At 50.0% G+C, this 27,056-nt stretch overlaps 15 non-coding genes across 15 annotated transcripts; all 15 read left to right on the top strand.

The window, feature by feature from the left end:
• Positions 1–2,970: 2,970 nt before the first annotated feature.
• Positions 2,971–3,043, top strand: TRNAV-CAC (transfer RNA valine (anticodon CAC)). The gene has a single exon. It is a non-coding gene; the product is annotated as a tRNA-Val (tRNA).
• Positions 3,044–3,122: 79 nt separating this feature from the next.
• TRNAV-CAC (transfer RNA valine (anticodon CAC)) lies at positions 3,123–3,195 on the top strand. Its single transcript has one exon. It is a non-coding gene; the product is annotated as a tRNA-Val (tRNA).
• Positions 3,196–3,274: 79 nt separating this feature from the next.
• On the top strand, positions 3,275–3,347 carry TRNAV-CAC (transfer RNA valine (anticodon CAC)). Its single transcript has one exon. It is a non-coding gene; the product is annotated as a tRNA-Val (tRNA).
• Positions 3,348–3,426: 79 nt separating this feature from the next.
• TRNAV-CAC (transfer RNA valine (anticodon CAC)) lies at positions 3,427–3,499 on the top strand. Its single transcript has one exon. It is a non-coding gene; the product is annotated as a tRNA-Val (tRNA).
• Positions 3,500–3,578: 79 nt separating this feature from the next.
• On the top strand, positions 3,579–3,651 carry TRNAV-CAC (transfer RNA valine (anticodon CAC)). Its single transcript has one exon. It is a non-coding gene; the product is annotated as a tRNA-Val (tRNA).
• A 79-nt stretch (positions 3,652–3,730) lies between these two features.
• Positions 3,731–3,803, top strand: TRNAV-CAC (transfer RNA valine (anticodon CAC)). The gene has a single exon. It is a non-coding gene; the product is annotated as a tRNA-Val (tRNA).
• A 79-nt stretch (positions 3,804–3,882) lies between these two features.
• TRNAV-CAC (transfer RNA valine (anticodon CAC)) lies at positions 3,883–3,955 on the top strand. Its single transcript has one exon. It is a non-coding gene; the product is annotated as a tRNA-Val (tRNA).
• Positions 3,956–4,034: 79 nt separating this feature from the next.
• On the top strand, positions 4,035–4,107 carry TRNAV-CAC (transfer RNA valine (anticodon CAC)). The gene has a single exon. It is a non-coding gene; the product is annotated as a tRNA-Val (tRNA).
• Positions 4,108–4,186: 79 nt separating this feature from the next.
• On the top strand, positions 4,187–4,259 carry TRNAV-CAC (transfer RNA valine (anticodon CAC)). Its single transcript has one exon. It is a non-coding gene; the product is annotated as a tRNA-Val (tRNA).
• A 79-nt stretch (positions 4,260–4,338) lies between these two features.
• Positions 4,339–4,411, top strand: TRNAV-CAC (transfer RNA valine (anticodon CAC)). The gene has a single exon. It is a non-coding gene; the product is annotated as a tRNA-Val (tRNA).
• A 5,082-nt stretch (positions 4,412–9,493) lies between these two features.
• On the top strand, positions 9,494–9,566 carry TRNAV-CAC (transfer RNA valine (anticodon CAC)). The gene has a single exon. It is a non-coding gene; the product is annotated as a tRNA-Val (tRNA).
• A 79-nt stretch (positions 9,567–9,645) lies between these two features.
• Positions 9,646–9,718, top strand: TRNAV-CAC (transfer RNA valine (anticodon CAC)). Its single transcript has one exon. It is a non-coding gene; the product is annotated as a tRNA-Val (tRNA).
• A 79-nt stretch (positions 9,719–9,797) lies between these two features.
• Positions 9,798–9,870, top strand: TRNAV-CAC (transfer RNA valine (anticodon CAC)). Its single transcript has one exon. It is a non-coding gene; the product is annotated as a tRNA-Val (tRNA).
• A 231-nt stretch (positions 9,871–10,101) lies between these two features.
• TRNAV-CAC (transfer RNA valine (anticodon CAC)) lies at positions 10,102–10,174 on the top strand. The gene has a single exon. It is a non-coding gene; the product is annotated as a tRNA-Val (tRNA).
• An 11,883-nt stretch (positions 10,175–22,057) lies between these two features.
• On the top strand, positions 22,058–22,130 carry TRNAV-CAC (transfer RNA valine (anticodon CAC)). Its single transcript has one exon. It is a non-coding gene; the product is annotated as a tRNA-Val (tRNA).
• The last annotated feature ends 4,926 nt before the right edge of the window (positions 22,131–27,056 follow it).

The following is a 27,056-nucleotide window of genomic DNA, read 5'->3' as shown; positions in this document are numbered from 1 at the left end:
AAAAGCAAACATGCGTTTAATTGGGAGATCTGGAAAATGAATGCGTTGTTATTAAATGATGAATCTTTCGTAAAGGGAGTACGGGATGCTGTTAATGAAATACGCGAAGATGCAGCTGAAACAATAGCAGAAAAGTGGGAATGTTTTAAACAAAAGGTTAAAATGAAAGCCATAGAAAGGTCAAGTTGTCTTAAATTTGAGAGGGAATATAAAGAAAAGGGTTTGCGAACACTACTTCAGCAGCTGATAACGCTTGAGTGCAGAGAGCCTGGTCTGTACAAAGACGATGTGCGGAGCGTCAAGGAAAAGCTTGAACAGATCGACAAAGAACGTTACCAAGGTGCCATCGTGCGAACAAGAGCAGATTCACTAGCGGCAGGGGAGACGCCCACTAAAAGGGCGCTCGGGTTAGAGAAGGCTCACGGACGACAAAACCATGTCGATAACCTTTTAATCAATGGAGCCGTTGTTGACGATAACGAGAGCATAGCCCACGCCTTCTTCCAGTACTACCAGTCGCTCTTTGCATTTCAGGAAGCGAATTTAGAGGGTTTCAAAGCAGACTTTCTGCATCGCATGCCGCGTTTGAGTGATGAAACTAAGGAGCGATTAGAAGGGAAAATAATGGAGAGGGAAGTCGAAAAGGCAATCGACGACTTGAACTTGGGCAAGTCACCGGGACCAGACGGACTCAGTGCGGCGTTATATAAGACATTTAAGAGAGAACTGGCCCCTAAATTAGTAGGAGTATTTAATGATGCGTACGTGCAGAAATCATTGCCACCTTCTTTTGGGAAAGCGCACACCATTCTAATTCCGAAGAATGATAAATTAGATAAACTGAGATTAGTATCATCCTACAGGCCCATATCACTAACAAACGTTGATTATAATATATTTATGAAGATCTTAGCGACGAGACTTCAAGGCGTAATAAAGGAAATAGTCGCAGACCATCAAACATGTGGAATCAAAGGGCGGTCAATTTTTTCGAACATCCATAAGATGCGGTGTGTGCTCGAGTGCTGTGACGTCACTGGTGGCGGCGTTGCAGTTGTTCAGCTTGATCTTGAGAAAGCGTTCGATTGTGTTGCTCACGTTATTTTGTTCGCCATGCTGGATCATGTTAATGTCGGTACCATCATCACTGAGGGCGTGGCCTTCGCGTACCAGAACTGCACTACAAGGTTAATTGTTAACAAGTCTCTGGGGGCCCCCATTAACATCATGCGTTCAGTGCGCCAAGGCTGTCGCCTCAGTACTCTGTTATTTGCTATCTACATAGAAGCAATGTGTGTAGCGATCACCGCAAACATCAATATACGTGGTTTTAGATTAGCAGAAACATAAGTGAAGCTGCTAGCGTATGCTGACGACGTTGCAGTGTGTTGCACAGACGAACCAAGTGTGACTGAAACAATTGCTGTAGTAAAACATTTCTGTGAGGTCACGGGCAGCAGAGTCAATTGGGGCAAATCCCTCGGGCTGTGGCACGGGGAGTGGTTTTCAGCACCGGAGTACTTCGCTAATGTCAAGTGGGTGAAAACTCCGACGAAGTATCTTGGTGTTCCCCTCGATAGGTACAAGAGCAGCGATGAGTACTGGAGGAACCAAACTAATGAAACGAAACAAAAAGTGGACAAATGGACAAGCACTAACCAGTCTATTTTTTCAAGGGCAACAATTTGTAATATGTTTTTTATAGCGAAGTTATATTATGTTATGCAAGTGCTGCATTGTTCTAGAGCAAATGTGCAAAGGCTGCACAGAGTGTTTGCGGTCTTCATCTGGAGTTCATCATGGGAGAGATGTAGCCGAACAAATTTGTTCAGAAGGGTGAAGGACGGGGGTGTGGGCTTGATGCATCTTTTTGTTCGACAACTTGTCAACCGCTTTTTGTTTTTTCGAGATATGCGAGATCCGTTTCTGCGCACCGTATGTCAGATCAGGTTGAGCGACGCATTGCCGACACATGTTGTTAGTACGGCAAGCATGACCGGAAAACTTCGAGGTTATTTTAAGGAAGTGGTCGACAGCGTGCGTTTCCTGTCAGTTCGTTTTTCAAATGATTATCTGTTTGATGTTAAAAGGAAAAAAACTGTATAATGATGTGTGCGACATTGTGTTCCCAGTGCCGTTATACAGAACCATATACAGTGGAGGGCCAGGACAAGACGTCCTTAAACGGGTGAAACGAATCCAGGTGCCAGCGGGGGTTAAAACCTTCTTTTTTAAGCTCCACACAGGAACGCTCTCTGTGAAAACGTTTGTGGAAGAACGAGGCTGTCTTGTGCCGTGGGGATCCCACTGCTTGATCTGTCAGAAGCCGGAAACCATTGATCACGTTTTCTTGCATTGCTGGGCGGCTGTTTTCCTTTGGGACGTGCTAAAGCGAACGCTGAAAAAGGAGTTACCGGTGGACCCCCAAGGGATCAGGTATCTGCCAATTAAAGATGAAGACGGAGTACCGTATGATCTTATTATGCTGAACGCCCTCCACTCTATATGGCGAGCTCGCATGGCCGGGTACCATTGCGACGTCGACGCTCGGCCAGCGCGTATGTATTTCAGAGAGTGTATGTCCTTATTTATTGAAATGCAGAAAATGCAAAAGTGTGTGCCGGATTGGCTGTCGAGGCTCGAACCTCTGACAGTCATGAAGGAATTTTAATTTGACAACGTCAGTCCTATGTGGATAGACGGCTTTGTAGCGCTTTTTTGTTTCTCGCCTTCGTTTTCTCTTACAAGAGGCTTGCATTTGTGTCATGAGTGTGAAATTCATATGTACGATGTTATATTGAAAACCGGTAATAAATAAAAAAAAACCGTGGTGTAGTGGTTATCACGAGCGCTTCACACGCGCAAGGCCCCCGGTTCGATCCCGGGCGGGAACAGTGCATCACACTTTTTTCTTTGCTATCGTGAATACGCAGAAGAAAAGAGGGCGAGCAATATGCCTGTTCGTGCTCCGTTCCCGTGGTGTAGTGGTTATCACGTGCGCTTCACACACGCAAGGGCCCCGGTTCGATCCCGGGCGGGAACAGTGCATCACACTTTTGTTTTCTTTGCTATCGCGATTACGCAGAAGAAAAGAGGGCGAGCAATATGCCTGTTCGTGCTCCGTTCCCGTGGTGTAGTGGTTATCACGTGAGCTTCACACGCGCAAGGCCCCCAGTTCGATCCCGGGCGGGAACAGTGCATCACACTTTTGTTTTCTTTGCTATCGCGTATACGCAGAACAAAAGAGGGCGAGCAATATGCCTGTTCGTGCTCCGTTCCCGTGGTGTAGTGGTTATCACGTGCGCTTCACACGCGCAAGGCCCCCGGTTCGATCCCGGGCGGGAACAGTGCGTCACACTTTTGTTTTCTTTGCTATCGCGTATACGCAGAAGAAAAGAGGGCGAGCAATATGCCTGTTCGTGCTCCGTTCCCGTGGTGTAGTGGTTATCACGTGCGCTTCACACGCGCAAGGCCCCCGGTTCGATCCCGGGCGGGAACAGTGCATCACACTTTTGTTTTCTTTGCTATCGCGTATACGCAGAAGAAAAGAGGGCGAGCAATATGCCTGTTCGTGCTCCGTTCCCGTGGTGTAGTGGTTATCACGTGCGCTTCACACGTGCAAGGCCCCCGGTTCGATCCCGGGCGGGAACAGTGTATCACACTTTTGTTTTCTTTGCTATCGCGAATACGCAGAAGAAAAGAGGGCGAGCAATATGCCTGTTCGTGCTCCGTTCGCGTGGTGTAGTGGTTATCACGTGAGCTTCACACGCGCAAGGGCCCCGGTTCGATCCCGGGCGGGAACAGTGCATCACACTTTTGTTTTCTTTGCTATCGCGAATACGCAGAAGAAAAGAGGGCGAGCAATATGCCTGTTCGTGCTCCGTTCCCGTGGTGTAGTGGTTATCACGTGCGCTTCACACGCGCAAGGGCCCCGGTTCGATCCCGGGCGGGAACAGTGCATCACACTTTTGTTTTCTTTGCTATCGCGAATACGCAGAAGAAAAGAGGGCGAGCAATATGCCTGTTCGTGGTCCGTTCCCGTGGTGTAGTGGTTATCACGTGCGCTTCACACGCGCAAGGCCCCCAGTTCGATCCCGGGCGGGAACAGTGCATCACACTTTTGCTTTCTTTGCTATCGCGTATACGCAGAACAAAAGAGGGCGAGCAATATGCCTGTTCGTGCTCCGTTCCCGTGGTGTAGTGGTTATCACGTGCGCTTCACACGCGCAAGGCCCCCGGTTCGATCCCGGGCGGGAACAGTGCATCACACTTTTGTTTTCTTTGCTATCGCGTATACGCAGAAGAAAAGAGGGCGAGCAATATGCCTGTTCGTGCTCCGTTCCCGTGGTGTAGTGGTTATCACGTGCGCTTCACACGCGCAAGGCCCCCGGTTTGATCCCGGGCGGGAACAGTGCATCACACTTTTGTTTTCTTTGCTATCGCGTATACGCAGAAGAAAAGAGGGCGAGCAATATGCCTGTTCGTGCTCCGTTCCCGTGGTGTAGTAGTTATCACGTGCGCTTCACACATTCTGCATCCGGCAGCCGAGCTGTTCGGATCGTAGGGTCATGGCCTCATCCGGGGCAGCGACAGCGGCCACTTTTGGTCGCGGAAACAGGATCACCGACGACGATAAGGATTATCCGTTTATTTTGCCTCAGCTGCCGAAAGGACGAGTTGCCTTTAACACCGTGTTTTTACACGGTGATGTACGCGCCAGACCTTACAAGGTCGAAGATGTTAGAGACGCCCTCCTGCCGACGGGACTGCTGCCGGACGTGGTATGTATAGGGGCGTACCAGATAAACCACGGCTGGGCGGTGACCCTGTCTGACGCCACTGCGACGAAGCGCCTCATGGCCCTTATAGAACTGCAAGTGAAGGGAAGACGGTGTGTCATCGTGGACCCGCAAGACCAGCAGGTGAAGCTTAGGCTTCACTGGCTGCTCTATGGCGTTGTAGACGAGGACATACGGACGGCGTTCATGGCTTTCGGCAAGGTGGAGGAGGTAAGCCGGGAAAGGTGGCGCGTCCATGGCCTGGGCGACAAGACGTCGACAACCAGGACTGTGCTTCTAAAGCTGAAAAGCGGCGTGAAAATGGAAGACCTTCCTCATCAGGTCCGCGTCGGCGGAGAGCTGGCATTGGTGGTCGTCCCTGGTCGACCCATGCAGTGCCTGCGCTGCCAAGGCACGGGGCACGTCCGCCGGGAGTGTAAAGTTCCGCGCTGTTCTCGCTGCAGACGGTTCGGTCATGTTGACGCCGACTGCGTCAAATCCTACGCCGCCGTGACAGGCCCAGCAGTGAACGACGTGGCCGCAGAGCACGTCATGGACGTGGTCGAGACGGAGGACGCCGCTACAGGCGTCGGAGACCTGGTACCGACAGCGGCAGTCGGCGAGACGTCGACCGTCGGCGCAGAAGGCACGGTTGCTCAAGGTACTGAGAAGCGGAGTGGGAAGGCGCAGGGCGCGACTGCTGTGGGCCCCGCGACGGGAACCATTAGTGAAGACCCGCCCGACAACGGTATGACGGCAATGCAGCAGGACGAGGCTGCGAAAGACGGCGACCGGACTGAGACTCTCGGCGGCCCGGTCAAACGCCCCCACGACCAGACCAATGACCAAGGCGAGGGTGCGACCAGCACCACCGAGGAACCACCGACAAAGACGCCCCAGGGGAGGCGGGTGGGCTTCAAACCAAAGCCGAATGTGCCGCCCGAAAGAAAGCCTGTGATCAAAGTGTCGACGACAAACAATGCCGGGAAGCCGGATGGCCCCGGAGGCGGCTAGCCAAGGGCTGGTCGTGAAGGGTAAGCACCATGCTCCGGGCCTACTTTTCTCGCTTGATGAAGATTGATGAAATACCGTCACTTAGTATTGCCACACTAAATGTGCGAGGATTGGCGGCTAGTCGTAGGCAATGTCAGGTCCTACGGTTGGTAACGGACCGTGACATAGACGTACTAGCCGTCCAGGAAACCAAGGTTGACGGAGAGGAGGAGACCGGGAGCATGGTGCGACGATTCACGACTAGGTACTTTGTGGTGGTGAGTCATGTGGTAGGCACCTCCGGGGGGTGCATTCTTTTGGTGAAGAAGCTGCCGGGTTTACATATTCAAAGTGTGTGGTCCTGTCAGGATGGAAGGATTGTTTTATGTGACTTTGCGATCTCTGACTTTGAGTTTCGCGTCATATGCGTTTATGCGCCGAATTCTGTAAACGAGCGTGTCCTCTTTTTTTCGAACCTCTCACAATATGTTTGCTGTAATAAGCGCGTTGTGTTATTAGGGGACTTCAATTGTGTGTTGAGTGCTAGAGACCGAGCCAACAATGCCGGCGTGCGTGATAGAAGTAGTGACGTTTTGTCAAAATTAATTAATGAAAATGAACTTCATGATGTTTTTCAATGTCTGGAAGGGGGGCGTCAAGTGACATTTACGCGTTTTCAAGGCAGTAGTCATGCGCGACTGGATCGCATGTACATTTCGTTGGACATGATTCCAAGATGCCACGGTTATTGCGTTGTACCCGTGTCATTTTCGGATCACTGCCTGGCAAAATGTAACATAGGTATAAGGAAAAGGGAACATGCATTTAATTGGCATCTATGGAAACTCAATGACTTGTTATTAAGTGATGCATCTTTTGTAAAGGCAGTGCGGGATGCGGTTAATGAAATTCGCGAAAATGCGGCTGATACAATAGCAGAAAAGTGGGAATGTGTTAAACAAAAAGTTAAAATGAAAGCCTTAGAACGGTCAACCTGCCTCAAATTTGAGAGGGAATATAAAGAAAAGGGTTTGCGAACACTACTTCAGCAGCTGATAACGCTCGAGTGCAGAGAGCCTGGTCTGTACAAAGACGATGTGCGGAGCGTCAAGGAAAAGTTTGAATAATTCGACAAAGAACGTTATCAAGGTGCCATCGTGCGAGCAAGAGCAGATGCACTGGCGGCAGGGGAGACGCCCACTAAAAGGGCGCTCGGTTTAGAGAAGGCACACGGAAGACGAAACCATGTCGATCAACTTTTAATGAATGGAGCTGTTGTTGACGACAACGAGAGCATAGCACATGCCTTCTTCCAATACTATCAGTCGCTCTTTGCATTTCAGGAAGCGAATTTAGAGGGTTTCAAAGCGGACTTTCTGCACCGCATGCCGCGTTTGAGTGATGAAGCTAAGGAGCGATTAGAAGGGAAAATAACGGAGAGGGAAGTCGAAAAGGCAATCGACGATTTAAACTTGGGCAAGTCACCGGGACCAGATGGACTCAGCGCCGCCTTATATAAGACATTGAAAAGAGAACTGGCCCCTTTATTAGTAGAAGTATTTAATGAAGCGTACGAGCAGAAATCATTGCCACCTTCTTTTGGGAAAGCGCACACCATTCTAATTCCGAAGAACGATAAATTAGATAAACTGAGATTCGTATCATCCTATAGGCCCATATCACTAACAAATGTGGATTACAAGATATTTATGAAGATTTTAGCGACCAGACTTTCATAAAGGAAATCGTCACAGACCATCAAACTTGTGGAATCAAAGGGCGAACAATTTTTTCTAACATCCATAAGATGCGGTCTGTGCTCGAGTGCTGTGACGTCACCGGTGGCGGCGTTGCAGTTCTTCAGCTTGATCTTGAGAAAGCGTTCGATTGCGTCGCTCACGTTATTTTGTTCTCCATATTGGATCATGTTAATGTCGGTACCATCATCACTGAGGGTGTGGCCTTGGCGTACCAGAACTGCACTACTAGGTTAATTGTTAATAAGTCTCTGGGGGCCCCCATTAAAATCATGCCTTCAGTGCGCCAAGGCTGTCCTCTGTTATTTGCTATATACATAGAAGCAATGTGTGTGGCCATTACCGCAAATAACAATATACGTGGTTTTAGATTGGCAGAATCCGAAGTGAAGCTGCTAGCGTATGCTGATGACGTTGCAGTGTGTTGCACAGACGAACCAAGTGTGACTGAAACAATTGCTGTAGTAAAACATTTCTGTGACGTCACGGGCAGCAAAGTCAATTGGGGCAAATCCCTCGGGCTGTGGCACGGGGAGTGGTCTTCGGCACCGGAATACTTCGCCAATGTCAACTGGGTGAAAACTCCGACGAAGTATCTGGGTGTTCCCCTCGACAGGTACAAGAGCAGCGATGAGTACTGGAGGAACCGAACTAAAAGTGGACAGATCGACAAGCACTAACCAGTCTATTTTTTCAAGGGCGACAATTTGTAATATGTTTTTTATAGCGAAGTTATATTATGTTATGCAAGTGTTGCATTGTTCCAGGGCAAATGTGCAAAGGCTGCACAGAGTGTTCGCGGTCTTCATCTGGGGATCAGCATGGGAGAGAGCTAGCCGAACCAATTTGTTTAGAAGAATGAAGGCCGGGGGTGTTGGCTTGGCACATCTTTTTGTTCGACAACTTGTCAACCGCTTTTTGTTTTTTCGAGATGTGTGCGATCCTTTTCTGCGCACCGTATGTCAACTCAGGTTGTGCGACGCATTGCCGGCGTATGTTCTTAGTACGGCAAGCATGACCGGAAAACTTCGGGGTTATCTTAAGGAAGTGGTCGACAGTGTGCGCTTCCTTTCAGTTCGTTTTTCAAAAGATTATCTATGTCAAGTGAAAAGGAAAACACTGTATAATGATGTGTGCGACATTGTGTTCCCAGTGCCCTTATACAGAACCATATACAGTGGAGGGCCAGGACTAGACGTCCTTAAACGGGTGAAACGCATGCAGGTGCCACCAGGGGTTAAAACCTTCTTTTTTAAGCTCCACACTGGAACACTTTCCGTGAAGACATTTATGGAAGAGCGAGGCTGTCTTGTGCCGTGGGGATCACACTGCTTGATCTGCAAGAAGCCCGAAACCATCGATCACGTGTTCTTGCACTGCTGGGCGGCTGTGTTCTTCTGGGACGTCTTGAAGCGAACACTGAAGAAAGAATTACCTGTAGACCCCCAAGGGATCCGGTATCTGCCAATTAAGGATGAAGAGGGAGTTCCATACGACTTTATTATGTTGAATGCGCTCCACTGTATATGGCGGGCTCGCATAGCAGGGTACCATTGCGATGCCGACGCCCGCCCGGTTCACATATATTTTAGAGAATGTATGTCGCGGTTCGTTGATGTACAGAAATTGCAAGAATGTGCACCGGATTGGCTGTCGAGGCTAGAAGCTCTGACAGCCATGAAGGAATTTTAATTTGACGACGCCGGTCCCATACGGGCAGTCGGCATTATTGGAATTTTTTTTCTCTCTTTATTTTCTTCTCCGCAAGCTTGCATTCCTGACATGTGTGTAGTATTTGTATATTCAGTGTTATGTCGAAAACCGGCATTAAATAAAAAAAAACGTGCGCTTCACACGCGCAAGGCCCCCGGTTCGATCCCGGGCGGGAACAGTGCATCACACTTTTCTTTGCTATCGCGAATACGCAGAAGAAAAGAGGGCGAGCAATATCCCTGTTCGTGCTCCGTTCCCGTGGTGTAGTGGTTATCACGTGCGCTTCACACGCGCAAGGCCCCCGGTTCGATCCCGTGCGGGAACAGTGCATCACACTTTTGTTTTCTTTGCTATCGCGAATACGCAGAAGAAAAGAGGGCGAGCAATATGCCTCTTCGTGCTCCGTTCCCGTGGTGTAGTGGTTATCACGTGCGCTTCACACGCGCAAGGCCCCCGGTTCGATCCCGGGCGGGAACAGTGCATCACACTTTTGTTTTCTTTGCTATCGCGAATACGCAGAAGAAAAGACGGCGAGCAATATGCCTTTTCGTGTTCCGTTCCCGTGGTATAGTGGTTATCACGTGCGCTTCACACGCGCAAGGCCCCCGGTTCGATCCTGGGCGGGAACAGTGCATCACACTTTTGTTTTCTTTGCTATCGCGAATTCGCAGAAGAAAAGAGGGCGAGCAATAAGCCTCTTTGTGCTCCGTTCCCGTGATGTAGCGGTTGTCACGTGCGCTTCACACGCGGAAGGTCCCCGGTTCGATCCCGGGCGGGAACAGTGCATCACACTTTTGCTTTCTTTGCTATCGCGAATTCGCAGAAGAAAAGAGGGCGAGCAATATGCCTTTCCGTGCTCCGTTCTCGTGGTGTAGTGGTTATCACGTGCGCTTCACACGCGCAAGGCCCCTGGTTCGATCCTGGGCGGGAACAGTGCATCACACTTTTTTCTTTGCTATCGCGAATACGCAGAAGAAAAGAGGGAGAGTGGGAGGGAGGGAGGGTGTAGCGGTTATCACGTGCGCTTCACACGCGGAAGGTCCCCGGTTCGATCCCGGGCGGGAACAGTGCATCACACTTTTGTTTTCTTTGCTATCGCGAATTCGCAGAAGAAAAGAGGGCGAGCAATAAGCCTCTTCGTGCTTCGTTCCCGTGGTGTCATTCTGCTTCCGGCAGCCGAGCTGAGCGGTCAGCAGAATCATGGGCTCCAGTGGAGCAGCGATAGCGGCCACTTTTGGTAGCGGAAACAGGCTAAACGACGATAAGGAGTATGCCTTTATTTTGCCGCAACTGCCTAAAGGACAAGTGGTGATTAACTCCGTCTTTTTGCACGGTGATGTTCGCGCCAGACCTTATAAGGTGGAAGATTTCCGGGACGCCCTTCTGCCGACGGGCCTGCTGCCTGATGTGGTATGCATAGGGGCGTACCAGATCAACCACGTCTGGGCAGTGACCCTGAGCGATGCGACTGCCAAAAAAGGCTTCTGGACCTTAAGGAACTCCAAGTGAAGGGACGATGGTGCGTCATCGTTGACCCGCAGGATCAACAGGTGAAGCTAAGGCTTCACTGGCTGCTTCACGGCGTTGCCGACGAGGACGTCCGAACGGCATTCGCGGCTTTCGGCAAGGCGGAGGAGGTGAGACGGGAGCGGTGGCGCGTCGAAGGCATGGCAACGAAGACCTCAACCACCAGGACCGTCATTCTCAAATTGAAAAGCGGCATGAAAGTGGAGGACCTGCCCCATCAGATCCGCGTCGGCGGCGAGTTGGCCTTGGCCGTCGTGCCCGGTCGAGCGATGCAGTGCCTGCGCCGCCACGGCACGGGACACGTCCGCCGTGAGTGCAGAGTCCCCCGCTGTTCTCTATGCAGACGTTTCGGCCACGTCGACGCTGACTGCGTAAGATCTTATGCCACCGTAACAGGCCCAGTAACTTGTGACGTTGCGGCAGAGCACGTCATGGACGTGGCCGAGGCGGAGGACGCTGTTAAATAACTCTAGATATGGTCCCAGCAGTGACAGCCAGTGGAACGTCGAGTTTGGCCGTAGACAGTAAGGTGGCTTAGACTACCCTGAAGCCGAGTGGGACGGTACAGGTCGCAACCGCTATGGGCCATTCTACGCGGAGCAGTAGTGAAGACCCGCTCGACAACGGCGCGACGGCGATGCAGCAGGACGAGGCCGTCCACGATGGCGACCGGACTGCGACTCTTGGTGCCCCAGTTAAGCGACCCCACGACCAGACTAAGGACCAGAACGAGGGTGCGACCAGCACCAACGAAGGGCCGCCTACAAAGACACCTCTTGGGAGGCGCACGAGCTTGAAACTAAAGCCGAATATCCCACCTGAGAGAAAGCCTGCGGACAAAGTGCCGTCCACAAGCAACGCCGGGAAACCGGGAGGTCCCGGAGGCGGCTAGCCGAGGGCTAGTCGTGAACGGTAAGCACCATGCTCCGGGCCTACTTTTCTCTTGAGCTCAACATGGCTCAGATACCGTCCCTTAATATTGCCACCTTAAACGTGAGAGGGTTGGCGGCTAGTCGCAGGCAAAGTCAGGTCCTACGGTTGGTCACTGATCACGATGTCGACGTACTAGCCGTCCAGGAAACTAAGGTTGACGGTGAGGAGGAGACCGAGAGCATGGTGCGCCGTTTCACGACTAGGTATTTTGCGGTGGTAAGCCATGCGTTAGGCACAGCTGTGGGGTGCATTCTTTTTGTGAAGAAACTGCCTGGACTGCAGATTCAAAGTACCTTTTCTTGTCAGTCTGGAAGGATTGTTTTTGGCGATATTGTTTTGTGCGGTTTTCAGTTCCGCGTCATATGCGTATATGCACCCAATTCAGTAGAAGAATTCCTGGTTCGTCTCCATGGTATCAATGCCGGGGGTCTCCACGTTGCTTTCTTTGGCGACCGCGGCTTTCGCCGTCTCATTCACCTTGTGAACGTCGTCCTGTTCAGGCTTATACTGCGCCTGTACACTACAATCTGTTGCGCGGGAGGGTCCCGTCTTCTGCTTCACCAGAGTCGTGAACGATGGCTGAGTATCGTGCTGGGGTTGTCCACCTGCACGGGCTGCTTCCTCCGCATCGGTCTCCTCCATCAGCATCTCAGACGAGTCCTCGCTGGTTCCCGGGCCTGCAATGCTCGCGTAAGTGCGAGTACACTGGTCTTGATCGTGCCCGTAGCGCGGCAGATTCCGCAACGCGGGACTAGACATTCCCTGCGGATGTGGCCCGTACCTCGACACCGAAGGCACAGCGGGGATCTGCCTGGTACCACGACAAGCGCCAAGTCACCGCCAACGCTCCTCTGGTGTGGCAAGTCATCCAAATTCACGCCCGCTTTCTACTTGAGGGTGACAAGCCGGGTAGTTGAGCCCTTTCCTGTCATACCTTGCACACGCCAGCGCTCCCGGCCTATTTTGGTAACTTTTCCATAGGGCGCAAAGGCGACCCACACGTCCTCATCAGGCACATTGTGTAGAAGCCAGTGGAGCTTAAGTCGAGCGTCCTGGTTCGCCGGGTCAATCGCCAGGCAGCGCCGGCTTTTCACACGCGGGTCCCCAATGCTCGAGATCTTCTTTACCGCGTCCGCGTCCTTGAAACTGATGGCCCAGACATGGCTCATGCGATACGCCCCCAGGCTGATAACATCTGGATGAAGCGAATGCTGTGCCAATGCGTCACGGAAATCTTCAATCCGGTACGGTCGCGCCGTAATATCAGCGTGCAAAAAAACTGTATTTAAAACATAACGACCTGTTGGCAGACCTGGCAGAACAACCTGGTAGGTGGCCTCCTCTTCCATCGTCCTGTTTCCGCGGCCAGAAAAGGCCGCTGAAGCCGCTCCAACGGAGCCCGTCATCATACGTCCGTCACGCTGGGTGGCCGGAAGCAGTATCCTCACACACACCTTTGTACAGCGTTGTCCTTTTCACTTGACAAAGGAATTCATTTGAAAAACGAACAGTAAGGAAACGGACACTGTCGACCACTTCCTTAAAATAGCCACGAAGTGTTCCGGTCATGCCGGCCGTACTGACATGTGCCGGCAAAATTTCGCTAGATCTGAGCTGACATACGGTGCGCAGAAAAGATTCGCGTACATCACGCGGAAAAGGATCACGCGGAAAAACAAAAATCGGTTTACTAGTTGTCGAACAAAAAGATGCGCCAAACCCACACACCCGTCCTTCACTCTTCTGAAAGAACTTGTTCGACTGCACCTTTCCCAGGTTGAACCCCAGATGAACACCGCAAACACTCTTTGCAGTCTTTGCACATTTACTCTAGAACAATACAACGCTTGTATAACGTAGTATAACTTGGCGATTAATAATATGTTACAAACTGTCGCTCTTGCAAAAACAGACAGGTTAGTATAACTTTCCATTTGTGTACTATTTCTTTCATTTGTTTCATTTCACTTGTTTGGTTCCTCCAATATTCATCACTGCTATTGTAACTGTCTAGGGGAATACAGAGATACGTCTTGGGAGTTTTCACCCAGGTCACATTCGCGAAATAGTCCTGTGCGGAAAGCCAATCCCTATGCCACAGCCCGAGAAATTTGCCCCAATTTATTCTGCTACCCGTGACTTCACAAAATTGTTTCACTATAGATATTGCTTCATTTCCACTTGGTTTATCTATACAACACACTGCAATGTCATCTGCATACGCCAGTGGCTTCACTTCAGTCGCTGCTAATCTAAAACCACGTATTTTGTCATTTTCATTAATTGCCACACACACGGACTCTATATAAATAGCAAATAGAAGTGGGCTGAGGGGACAGCCTTGGCACACTGAACGCATAATGTTAATGGGCGCCCCCAGTGACTTATTAACAATTAATCTGGTTGTGCAATTCTTGTACGCCAAGGCTACGCCCTCAGTGATGATGGAACCGTCATTAAAGTGATCCAAGATGGCAAACAAAATAACATGAGCGACACAATCGAAAGCTTTCTCGAGATCGAGCTGAAGAACTTCACTGCCCCCTCTGGTGACGTCACAACACTCGAGAACACATCGCATCTTAATAGATGTTAGAAAAAATCGTTCGCCCTCTGATGTCACAGGTTTGGTTGTCTCCGACGATTTCTTTGATGACGCCTTGGAGTCTGGTAGCTAAAATATTCATAAATATCTTGTAATCAACATTTGTTTGGGATATTGGCCTATAGAATGACACTAATTTTAGTTTATCTATTTCATCACTCTTGGGTATTAGTATGGTGTGCGCTTTTCCAAAGGAAGGGGGCAAACATTTCTGCTGATACGCGCCATTGAATACATCTGCCAACAATGGAGCCAATTCTCTTTTAAATTCCTTATACTACCCAACGCAGAGGCCATCAGGTCCAGGCGACTTTCCAGGGTTCAAATCGTCGATTGCCTTTTCGACTTCCCCCTCAGTTATTTTGGCTTCTAATTGTTCTTTGAAATCATCGCATATTCGCGGCATGCGATTAAGAAAATGCTCTTTGAAACCCTCTACATTCGCTTCCTGATATGAAACGAGCGACTGGTAGTACTCGAAAAAGGCGCGCCCAATGCTCTCACTGTCTTCAACGACAGCCCCTTTCATTAGAATTTTATCGATGTGGGTTCGCCGTCCGTGGGCCTTCTCGAGACCAAGCGCCCTTTTAGTGGGCGTCTCCCCTGCCGCTAGTGCATCTGCTCGCGCACGCACGATGGCATCTTTATAACGCTCTTTGTCGAACTGTTCAAGTTTTTCCTTGATGTTTCACACATCGTCTTTCTACGTACCAGTCTCTCTACACTCAACCGTTACCAGCTGCTCAAGCACTCTTCTTAAGCCCTTTTCTTTCATTTCCCTCTCGAATTTTATCCAACTCGACCATTCTATGGCTTTAATTTTAACCTTCTATTCAAAACATTCCCACTTCTCTGTTTTTGTTTCCGTTGCATCATCGATAATTTCATTAACCGCCTCCGTTACTGCTTTTACAAACGAATGATCATTTAGTAACAAGGGCTTCATTTTCCACAGATCCCAATTAAAAGCATGTTTCGTTTTCACTACACCTATCTGACATTTTACGAGGCAGTATTCCGAAAACTACACGTGCACTACACAATAATTATGGCATCTTGAAATCATGCCCAACGAAATGTACATTCGATACAGTCGTGCATGACTACTGCCCTGAAAACGAGTAAAAGTCACTTCACGCCCCCCTTCCAGACACTAAAACATCGTCAAGTTCATTTTCACCTATTACATTTGATAATACGCTACAGCTTTTGACCCGCACACCGGCATTATTCACTCAGTCTCTGGCATTCAACATACAATTAAAGTCCCTTAACAAAATAACGCCCTTATCACAACGGGCATGCTTAGAAAAGTTAGAAAAAAAAGAGACGCGCTTCTCCACTGAATTCGGAGCGTAGAGGCATATGACACAGAATTCAGTATTGCATATTGCAGTATTGCTTATAGCCCATCCGCCTTCCTTGAGGCGCCTTCGTCGATAGCCCCTCGCTAGTGCTGGTGGCACCACCGTCCCTGTTCTTTCTCTCGTCGTGGGCGCGCTTGACTGGGGCACCAAGAGTCACAGTCCGCTCACCGTCGTTGACTTCCTTGTCCTGCAGCATTGCCGTCGTGTCGTTGTCGGGTGCGTCTTCGTTAACGCCCCCCGTAGCAAGGCTCACGGCAGGCAGGACCAGTACCGGTTTGCCCACCTTCTCGGCAGCCTCAGCCACCATGCCTTCAGCACCAGCGGTAGATGACCCTCCGAGTGTCGCTGTCGAAGCCAAGTCTCCGGTTCCTTTGGCGGCGTCCTCCGTCTCGACCACGTCCATGACGTGCTCAGCCGCAACGTCACTCGGTGCTGGTCCTGTCACGGCGGCGTAGGATTTGACGCAGTCAGCGTCAACGTGGCCGAAACGTCTGCACCGGGAACAGCGCGGAACTTTACACTCACGGCGGACGTGCCCCGTACCTTGGCAGCGCAGGCACTGCATGAGTCGACCGGGCACGACCACCAAGGCCAACTATCCGCCGACGCGGACTTGATGAGGAAGGTCCTCAACTTTGACGCCGTTTTTTAACTTGAGAAGCACCGACCAGGTGGTCGACGCCTTGTTTCCCATGCTTTCGACTTGCCACCGCTCCCGGCTCACCTCCTCCACCTTGCCGAAAGCCCCGAACGCTCTCCGGACGTTCTCGTCGGCCACACCCTACAGCAGCCAGTGAAGCCTTAGCTTCACCTGCTGCTCCTGCGGGTCCACGATGACGCACCCTCGTCCCTTCACTTGCAGGTCCTTTAGGGAAACCAGTCTTTTCGTCGCAGTCGCATCATTCAGGGTCACCGCCCAGACGTGGTATATCTGGTACGCCCCTATGCATACCACGTCCGGCAGGAGGCCCATCGGCCGTAGGGCGGCCCTGAAATCTTCGACCTTTTATGGTCTCGCACGCACATTACCGTGCAAAAACACGGTGTTAATTGCAACTCGTCTTTTTGGCAGTTGAGGCAAAATGAGCGGATATTCCTTATCATTTACCGTAATCATGTTTTAGCGACCAAAAGTGGCCGCTGTCGCTGCCCCGGAAGAGGCCATGACCCTACGATCCGAACAGCTCGGCTGCCGGATGTAGAATGCCCCCGGTTCGATGCCGGGCGGGAACAGTGCATTATACTTTTGTTTTCGCTGCGATCGCGAATACGCAGAAGAAAAGAGGGAGAGAAATAGCCGTCTCCGTGCTCCGTTCCCATGGTGTAGTGGTTACCACGTGCGCTTCACACGCGCGACGCCTCCGGTTCGATCCCTGCCGGGAACAGTGCATTCCACTTTTGTTTTCTTTGCTATCGCGAATACGCAGAAGAAAAGAGGGAGGGAAATATACGTCTTCAGCTCCGTTCCCGTTGTGTAGTGGTCGTCATTCTGCTTCCGGCAGCCGAGCTGAGCGGTCCGCAGAATCATGGGCTCCAGTGGAGCAGCGACAGCGGCCACTTTTGGCCGCGGAAACAGGCTTACCGACGAAGACAAGGAGTACCCGTTTATTTTGCCGCAACTGCCGAAAGGACGAGTAACGATCAACACCGTGTTTTTACACGGGGATGTACGTGCGAGACCCTACAAAGTTGAAGACTTCAGGGACGCCCTATTGCCGACGGGCCTGCTACCTGACGTGGTATGCATAGGGGCGTACCAGATTAACCACGTCTGGGCGGTGACTCTCAATGATGCGACTGCCACAAAACGCCTGCTGGCCATGAAGGAAATGCAAGTGAAGGGACGACGGTGCGTCATTGTTGACCCACAAGACCAGCAGGTGAAGCTTAGGCTTCACTGGCTGCTGCACGGCGTTTCCGATGACGACATTCGGACGGCGTTCGCAACATTTGGCAAGGTGGAAGAGGTGAGCCGAGAGCGGTGGCGTGTCCAAGGCATGGGAGACAAGACCTCAACGACCAGGACCGTCCTCCTCAAACTGAAGGGCAGCGTGAAGGTTGAGGACCTTCCTCATCAGATCCGCGTCGGCGGTGAGTTGGCCTTGGTCGTCGTTGCCGGTCGACCGATGCAGTGCCTGCGCTGTCACGGCATGGGACACGTCCGCCGAGAGTGCAGAGTCCCCCGCCGTTCCCGGTGCAGACGTTTCGGCCACGTTGACGCGGACTGCGTGAAGTCTTATGCAGCTGTGCCAGGCTCACCAGTTATTGACGTGGCGGCAGAGCACGTGATGGACGTGGCCGAGGCGGAGGATGCGGCTAAAGGAACCGGTGACACGGTCTCGACAGCTACAACTAGTGGGTCGACGACTCTGGAGGTGGACGGAAAGGCGGCTGAGGCTACCCAGAAACCGAGTAGGGCGGAACAGGTCGCTACGACTGAGGGGCAGGCGACGGGAAGCGTCAGTGAAGACGCACCTGACGACGCGACCGCAATGCAGCAGGACGAGGGCGTCACCGACGACGACCGTACTGGGGCTCTTGCTGGCTCCGTCAAGCGCACCCACGACCAGACGAAGGACCGCGAGGATCGGGCACCCAGCACCAGTGAAGGACGGCCGAAGAAGACGCCTCATGGGAGGCGGATGGGCTACAAGCCAGAGCCCAATGTACCGCCTGAAAGGAAGCCTGCCGACAAAGCGGCCACGTCTAAGGACACCAACAAACCGGGAGGTCCCGGAGGCGGCTAGCCGATGGCTAGTCGTGAGCGGTAAGCACCATGCTCCGGACCTACTTTACTTTTCTTTTAGGTCAAGATGGCTCAAATACCGTCCCTTAGGATTGCCACATTAAACGTGAGAGGGCTGGCGGCTAGTCGTAGGCAAAGTCAGGTCCTACGGTTGGTCACTGACCACGACATAGACGTACTAGCCGTCCAGGAAACTAAGGTTGAAGGAGAGGAGGAGACCGGGAGCATGGTGCGACGTTTCACGACTAGGTATTTTGTGGTGGTTAGCCATGCGGTAAGCACGGCTGGAGGGTGCGTTCTTCTTGTGAAAAAGCTGCCTGGACTGCAGATTCAAAGTACTTTTTCGTGTCAGTCAGGAAGGATTGTTCTCTGTGATATTGTTATGTGTGATGCTGAATTCCGCGTCATATGCGTATATGCGCCGAATTAAGTAGATGAGCGCGTCCGTTTTTTTTCGAACCTTACACAATATGTATGTTGTAATATGCGCGTGATGCTGTTAGGTGACTTTAATTGTGTGTTGAGTGCTGGAGACAGAGTCAATAATGCAGGTGTGCGTGACCGAAGCAGTGAAGTGTTATCAAATTTAATTAATGAAAATGAACTCGATGATGTTTATGAATGTCTGGAAGGGGGGCGTCAAGTGACTTTTAAACGTTTTCAGGGCAGCAGCCATGCGCGTTTGGACCGAATGTACATTTCATTGGATACAATTCCAAGATGCCACGGTTACTGTGTAGTACCACTGTCGTTTTCAGATCACTGCCTAGTGAAATGTAACGTAGGTATAATGAAAAGCAGACATGTATTTAAATGGGACATGTGGAAAATAAATGCCTTGTTACTAAATGACCAGCCCTTTTTACAGGTGGTACGGGATGAGGTTAATGAAGTTCAATGTGATGCTGCGGGAACAATCGTCGAGAAGTGGGAATGTTTTAAACAAAAGGTTAAAATGAAACCGATAGAAAGATCCAGTTGTAAAAAATTCGAGAAGGAAATGAAAGAAAAGGGTTTAAGAGCACTGCTTGGGCAGCTGCTAACACTTGAGTGCAGAGCGCCTGGTGCGTACAAAGACGATGAGCGAAACGTCAAAGAAAAACTTGAACTTTTTGACAAGGAACGATATCAAGGTGCTATAGTGCGCGCACGAGCAGACGCACTAGCGGCAGGGGAGACGCCCACAAGAAGGGTGCTCGGCTTGGAGAAGGCGTATGGACGAAGAAACCATATCGACCAGATTTTAGTGAACGGGAATGTCGTTGAAGACAGTGATAGCATTCGTCAAGCCTTCTTTGAGTACTACCAGTCGCTTTTTGCATTTCAGGAAGCGAATGTTGAGGGTTTTAAAGCAGGTTTTCTGCATCGCATGCCACGTTTGAGCGATGACGTAAAAAAGCTATTGGAGGAAAAAATAATGGCGAGCGAAGTCGAAAAGGCAATCGACTATTTGAACATGGGTAAATCGCCGGGACCTGACGGAATCAGCGCGGGTCTATATAAAGCTTTTACAAGAGAGCTGGCGCCTTTGCTTGCACATGTATTCAATGACGCATACGAAAAGAAATCATTACCACCTTCCTTTGGAAAAACGCACACCATTCTAATACCGAAGAGCGATCAAATAGACAAACTCAGATTCGTGTCATCCTACAGACCGATTTCACTAACAAACGTCGATTATAAAATATTTATGAAGGTTTTTGCTAGCAGGCTTCAAGGCGTCATCAAGGAAATAGTCGCAGACCATCAAACTTGTGGCATCAAAGGGCGATCTGTTTTTTCAAACATCCATAAGATGCGATGTGTGCTCGAGTGCTGTGACGTCACCGGTGGCGGTGTTGCAGTTCTTCAGCTCGACCTAGAGAAAGCGTTCGATTGTGTCGCTCACGTTATTTTGTTTGCCATCTTAGATCATGTTAATGTCGGTTCCATCATCACTGATGGCGTGGCCTTGGCGTACCAGAATTTCACAACAAGATTAATTGTTAATAAGTCTCTGGGGGCCCCCATTAACATCATGTGTTCAGTGCGCCAAGGCTGCCCCCTCAGCCCGCTGTTATTTGCTATCTACGTAGAAGCAATGTGTGTAGCAATTAATGAAAATGACGGAATACGGGGTTTCAGATTGGCAGCGACAGAAGTGAAGTTGCTTGCATATGCAGATGACATTGCAGTGTGCTGCACTGACAAACCGAGTGTAATGGAAACAATATCTGTAGTAAAGCATTTCTGTGCCGTAACGGGTAGCAGCGTAAACTGGGGCAAATCGCTAGGGCTGTGGCACGGGGACTGGTTTTCTGCACCCGACTATTTCGCGAACGTGAACTGGGTGAAAACTCCGACAACGTATCTGGGTGTTCCCCTAGACAGGTACAATAGCAGCGACGAATACTGGAGGAACCAAACCAAAGAACTGAAAGAAAAAGTAGATAAATGGAAAGGTAATAACCTGTCCATGTTTGCAAGAGCGACAGTTTGTAACATGTTTTTTATTACTAAGTTATATTACGTCTTGCAAACACTGTATTGTTCTAGAGTAAATGTGCAAAGGCTGCACAGAGTGCGGTTTTCATCTGGGGATCAACATGGGAACGGTACAGCCGAACAAATTTGTTCAAAAGAGTTAAGGATGGGGGTGTGGGCCTGGCGCATCTTTTTGTTCGTCGAGTTGTAAACCGATTTTTGTTTTTTCGCGATGTGCGCGATCCTTTTCTGCGCACCGTATGCCGGCTAAGGTTGAGTAACGCTTTGCCGGCACATGTTGTTAGCACGGCAAGCATGACGGGAACGCTGCGTGGATATTTCAAGGAAGTCTTCGACAGTGTACACTTCCTTTCTGTTCGTTCTACAAATGATTACCTTTGTGAAGTGAAAAGGAAAACATTGTATAGAGATGTATGCGACATTGTTTTCCCAGTGCCCTTATACAGAGCCATATACAGTGGAAGGCCAGGACAGGATGTACTTAAAAGAGTAAAACACATGCAGGTGCCACCAGCGGTAAAGACCTTCTTCTTTAAGCTACACACCGGAACGCTCTCCGTGAAGACGTGTCTGGAGGAAAGGGGTTGTCTCGTACCTTGGGGGTCGCACTGCTTGATATGCAAAAAGCCCGAAAATATAGATCACGTTTTCCTACATTGCTGGGCGGCAGTTTTCTTCTGGGACGTCTTAAAGCGAACCCTGAAGAAAGAGCTACCGGTGGACCCGCAAGGTATCAGGTATCTGGCCATTAAAGATGACGACGGGGTTCCCTATCACTTTGTTATGTTGAATGCTCTACACTGTATATGGCGGGCTCGCATGGCAGGGTACCATTGCGATCCTGACGCTAGGCCAGCTCGCGTTCACTTCAAAGAATGTATGTCGCGATTTATTGAAATGCAGAAAATAGAAGAATGTGTACCGGATTGGCTGTCGAGGCTAGAACCCCTGACAGCCATGAAGGAAATTTAGTTAGACAACGCCGGTCCAATATGGACAGACGGCTCTATTGTACGGTTTCTTTCTTTACGTACCTTCCATTGTTTTCTTTTTCTTTCTCCTCCAGTGGTTGGAATTTTTGATACATAAGTGTCTGCTAACTGTATGGTCTTAGTAACGTCGAAGACCGGCAATAAATAAATAAAAAAACCGTTCCCGTGGTGTAGTGGTTATCACGTGCGCTTCACACGCGCAAGGCCCCCGGTTCGATCCCGGGCGGGAACAGTGCATCACACTTTTGTTTTCTTTGCTATCGCGAATACGCAGAAGAAAAGAGGGAGAGCAATAAACCTCTTCGTTGTCCGTTCCCGTGGTGTGGGATTCTACTTCCGGCTTCCGTCCGGGTACGGTCGTGGAATGTCGAGCTCCGCAGGAGCGGCTGTCGCGGCCCGTTCGGGCCGCGGAATCAGGTTTTCGGAAACGACCCAACAGGATTATCAACTTGTTTTGCCACAGCTGCCATCAGGAACTACTGTACTTACTACCGTGTTCTTACACGGTGACTTGATGGCAAGGCCTTATCGCGTCGAGCATTTTCGCGATGCACTAGTCCGCCATCAGCTCACGTCGGAAGTGGTTGCCCTCGGGGCCTACCAAATGAACCACGTCTGGGCCATCACCTTCAAAGACGTTCAAGGCAAGAAGAAGCTTTTGTCTACCAAAGCTTTTAGCGTGAAAGACCACCGTTGTGCTGTGATAGACCCCTGCAACCAAGATGTGAGAATGAAGTTGTACTGGCTTCTCCACACCACGCCCGACGAAGACGTCAAAGCAGCCCTGGCACCATTCGGAGCCGTGACCGAAATCTCCAGAGAAAAATGGCGTGTTACCGGCTGCAACGACAAGGGGTCACATACACGCCTAGTGTCGTTGCATTTGAAGGCAGAGACGTCAGTCGAAGACCTGCCGCACCAGGTGCGAGTAGGGGAGGATCATGCTCTAGTCATCGAGCCAGGAAGGCCTCCGCTTTGCCTCCGGTGTCATTGTAGTGGCCATATACGTCGCGAATGTCGCGTGCCGCGCTGTGGGCTGTGTCACCGCTACGGCCACGATGAGACCCAATGCGTGCGTAGCCACGCGAACGTCACTGGGCCAGGTCGTAGTGGCATATTAGACGAACCCCTGATGGATCAGGTCGACGCCGAAGAGACAGCAGCAGCAAGCGAAACACATCCCAGCAAGGACAAGACGCCTGAGGCCACGCCCCCCGATGTAGACGAAGCGCAGAAACTTCAGAGTGCGACTGAGGAACTACCGCAAAAGCTTACACCTGCAAACGATACCGTAAGCGTAACTACTGACAAAGAGCCTGGGTTCAGCGAAACACGGGAAGGCAAGAAGGAAGAAATGTGCACCGACGTCACTATGGGAATGCCGGCTACGGCAGTTATTAAGCGTCCGCGAGAAAAAGCGAGCAGCGACGACCAGCGCTCTGACTCAAAGTGTACAGAAGAACCTCCCTCCAAAACAGCGTCCACCCGTAGGTCTAGCTTCAAGCCAAAACCTACCGTGCCACCAGACAGGAAACCAACGCCGTCTATGCCCCCGCGTAAGCGGGAGCATGGTTGGGCTAATCACTTCGTTGCGGGACCGGTGAAAGACTTACTGCACAATGGACAATCACGGATGGCAACTCAGCCAAGCGACGGGCTGCATCGGGAGCAGCAAACACAGCAGTGGTCACTGGTCTAGCGGTGTAAGTTTCCACTCATCTGAACAGTATATTGTGTCGGTTTGTGTAAACTTTACTTACAATGGCCGTTAATCCTGGAATAGCCCTTCGTGTTGCAACACTAAACGTACGCGGTTTCAGAGCCCGAAGGCGGCAACTTCAACTGAGCCGCCTGTTATTAGAAAATGATATCGATCTTCTAGCTATCCAGGAAACAAAAATTGAAAGCGAGGAACAAACTGATGAGATGGTGGAAATCTTTCGGTCAAGATATAATCTCTGTGTGTGCCACGCCGTGGGTAAATCAGGGGGGTGCGCAATTTTCTTGCGTAACTCCGTCGGAATTGTAGAGCAGTCTGTCATCGCTTCTGAAAGTGGTCGGTTAGTACTTTGCGATTTTTATGTTAAAGAGGCACTATGGCGAATTATTTGCATTTATGCACCAAACAAAGCTAGTGAGCGTTTAGATTTTTTTCGATACATCGAAACCTTCTTGAAATGCGAAAGAAATTTGTTACTATTAGGAGACTTCAATTGCGTATGCATGGCTGAAGACAACGCCAAGAACCTACCGATACATGATAAGAGCGCATTGCAACTTTGCGCAATCGTTCAGGAATACGACCTAATTGATATAGGCGATGTACTGCGAGAAAAGCGAGTTCAGTTCACGCATTTCCAAGGCACAAGCCACGCCCGACTTGACCGAGTGTATCTGACAGCAAGCCTCTTATCTTTTTGCACAACATATGCCATTAAGCATGTAAGCTTTAGCGACCATAGCTTAGTAACTGTTACAATAGGCACAAAGCGTAAAACGAGCACCTTTAATTGGGACCTCTGGACATTCAATGATAGCCTCCTGCGAGACGAAATCTTTATCGAAGTAATAACGGCAAAAATTAAAGAAATGCAGGAAAACGACTTCGTCAGCCCTGTCGAGTTGTGGGATTACTTTAATGCTATCTTCGGCTGGTCGTTTCTGAGCACTCTGGAGCGCTCTCGCGAGCGGCGTTGTCTTCGGCTGGTTGAAAGAGGGTGCGCGCCCTGCGTTCGGCTGGTTCTTCTCGATTGCTCTCCTCTATCTCGGAGCGCTCTGAGGCGCTCCGAGCCCTGTTGTCGGAGCAGTCATCGAGATTGAAACGTCATCGCAGCGCCGCGTCGCTGCTGTTGGCGACGGCCCACCGTAACCTTGGCAACCTAGGCCACTGCATGCTTGCGTCTCGACGAACTTTCGTCCCGCCGGCACGTCCGCCTGTTTTTCCGGCAGCGCCGGGAGCTTTGGATAGGCGAAGCATCGGACGTTGGCAGTAGTAACGTGGTTTCGCATCAGCAATTTCTTCCTCCGAGAGCGAGTCGCACGTTCGGCTTGCGCGCTTGTCCCCTACCTTTGAGCTCGGGAAACGACCGATCTACCCGACTCTGCTTCGTGGCATACAGGCGACCATTCGAAGATACATAAGTGTGAAGTTAAGATGAGCGCAATCGAAAGAGCTAGTGTCGTGCGCTACAAGGCGAGTCAGAAAGAAACAGAGTTGCAGCGTACCCTAGACTATCTCTTGAATGCGGAAAGCACTGTTCCTGGCCTGCTTGCAAACAAAGTTAAAGAAGTCAAAAGGCAACTAGAGATTATTGATACGGAAGAATATCAAGGTGTGATGATAAGGTCGCGTGCTGAGTGGCTCTGGATGGGCGAAACACCTACCAAGCGAGCGTTAAGCGACGAAAGAAGCTACGCTACGAGAAATGCAATAACAGAGCTGCGCTACCAAGGTGCGCTTTCCACAGACCAAAAGGTTATCGAACGAGCGCTAGTGCAACCTTTCAGAAATTTGCTAGGCTGCGGGGCGAATGTGCGAGAGGGCTTTGACACCCATTTTCTGAAATTAATGCCACGATTAGAAGATGGAGTAAAAATACAACTTGAAAGACCAATAAGTGTTAGTGAACTGGAAAATGCGATAGATGACTTGCCTACAGGGAGAGCTCCGGGGCCCGACGGGCTTGGTGCCGCTTTTTATAAATTCTTTAAGCATCAAATTGCAAAAATGCTCCTCAGAGTTATAGAAGAAGCTTATGAATCCAAATTGATGCCTCCGTCATTTAAAGAAAGCCATGTCGTACTACTACCAAAGACCTAAGACACTGCAAAATTACTGTCACCCGAAGCATACCGACCCATAAGTCTAACTAACACGGATTATAAGGTTTTTATTAAAGTTATAGCTAAGCGACTTCAGTCCGTGATTACAAACTTGGTCGGTGAGCATCAAACTTGTGGAATCAAAGGGAGAACCATACTCACGAATATTCATGTGACCAGAAGTATATTGGAACTATGTGACCTAATGCACGGACGGGTAGCCATGATTCAAGTCGACTTAGAAAAAGCTTTCAATAAGATAACCCACAGCATTCTTTTCTCCCTCTTAGAAGACATCGACGTACGTACCATCATTTATGATGGAGTAAAAATGGCCTACACTGGCTGTTCTTCGCAACTAATTATTAATAAAAAATTAACCGAAAGCATTACAGCATACTCTGGTGTAAAACAGGGATGCCCTGCCAGTTCATTGCTATTTGCAATTTACCTCGAACCGCTGTGTTTAATTCTAATGATGAATAAAAAGATACGCGGTTTTCGGCTCTTATCACGTGAAATAAAGTTCTTATCCTATGCTGACGACATCGCAGTATTCTGCACTGATAAGGAAAGTATTCAGGAAGCTATGCATACCGCAAAAACTTTCTGCAGGATTACAGGAAGTGCAATAAGCTGGCAAAAATGCTTAGGTTTTTGGCATGGTGAATGGGAATCAACGCCAGAAAATTTCGACACTATAAATTTCAGCGAGACACCTGCTACTTACCTCGGCGTACCACTCGAACATTACCGCGACACGACCGAGCAGTGGACAGCAGATACTGATCGGGCAAGCGAGCAAACAAGAAACTGGGGAGGACGGAACCTCTCAATGTTTGCGCATGCAACTATGTGTAACTCATTCCTCGTGACTAACGTGTTCTATATGTTACAAGTATTATGTATGTCTAGGATGTGTGTCCAAAAATTGCACAGGCTATTCGCAATGTTTGTTTGGGGATCGGGATGGGAACGTACAAGCAGGCTAAACATATTTCATTCCGTGAACAACGGAGGTCTTGGTTTGTGTAATTTGTTTTTAAGACAAGTAGTCTCAAGGTTTATTTTCCTACGCGACCAAAGGAAGGCATTTCTACAAACTGTTATACACGTCCAACTACACAATGCCTTATCTGAGTTCATCGTTACATCATGTGGAACACCACAAGTAGTGATGAAAGGATATATGCGCGAAGTGGCATGCGCTTTTCGTTCGCTCAAAGCGCATTTCTCACTTGAATATTTGTCTGTTGCCGGCAGGAAGAAATTGTATAAAGACCTCGTGGCTATTTTGTGCCCCGTGCCCGTATACCGCTCAACATACGCTCTAGGG

This window comes from Dermacentor variabilis, unplaced genomic scaffold (genome assembly GCF_050947875.1).
Source record: "Dermacentor variabilis isolate Ectoservices unplaced genomic scaffold, ASM5094787v1 scaffold_13, whole genome shotgun sequence".
In the NCBI taxonomy this organism is placed as follows: Eukaryota; Metazoa; Arthropoda; class Arachnida; order Ixodida; family Ixodidae; genus Dermacentor; species Dermacentor variabilis.
The sequence above is the reverse complement of the archived record's forward strand: the minus strand, read 5'-3'. Positions and strand labels throughout refer to the sequence as shown.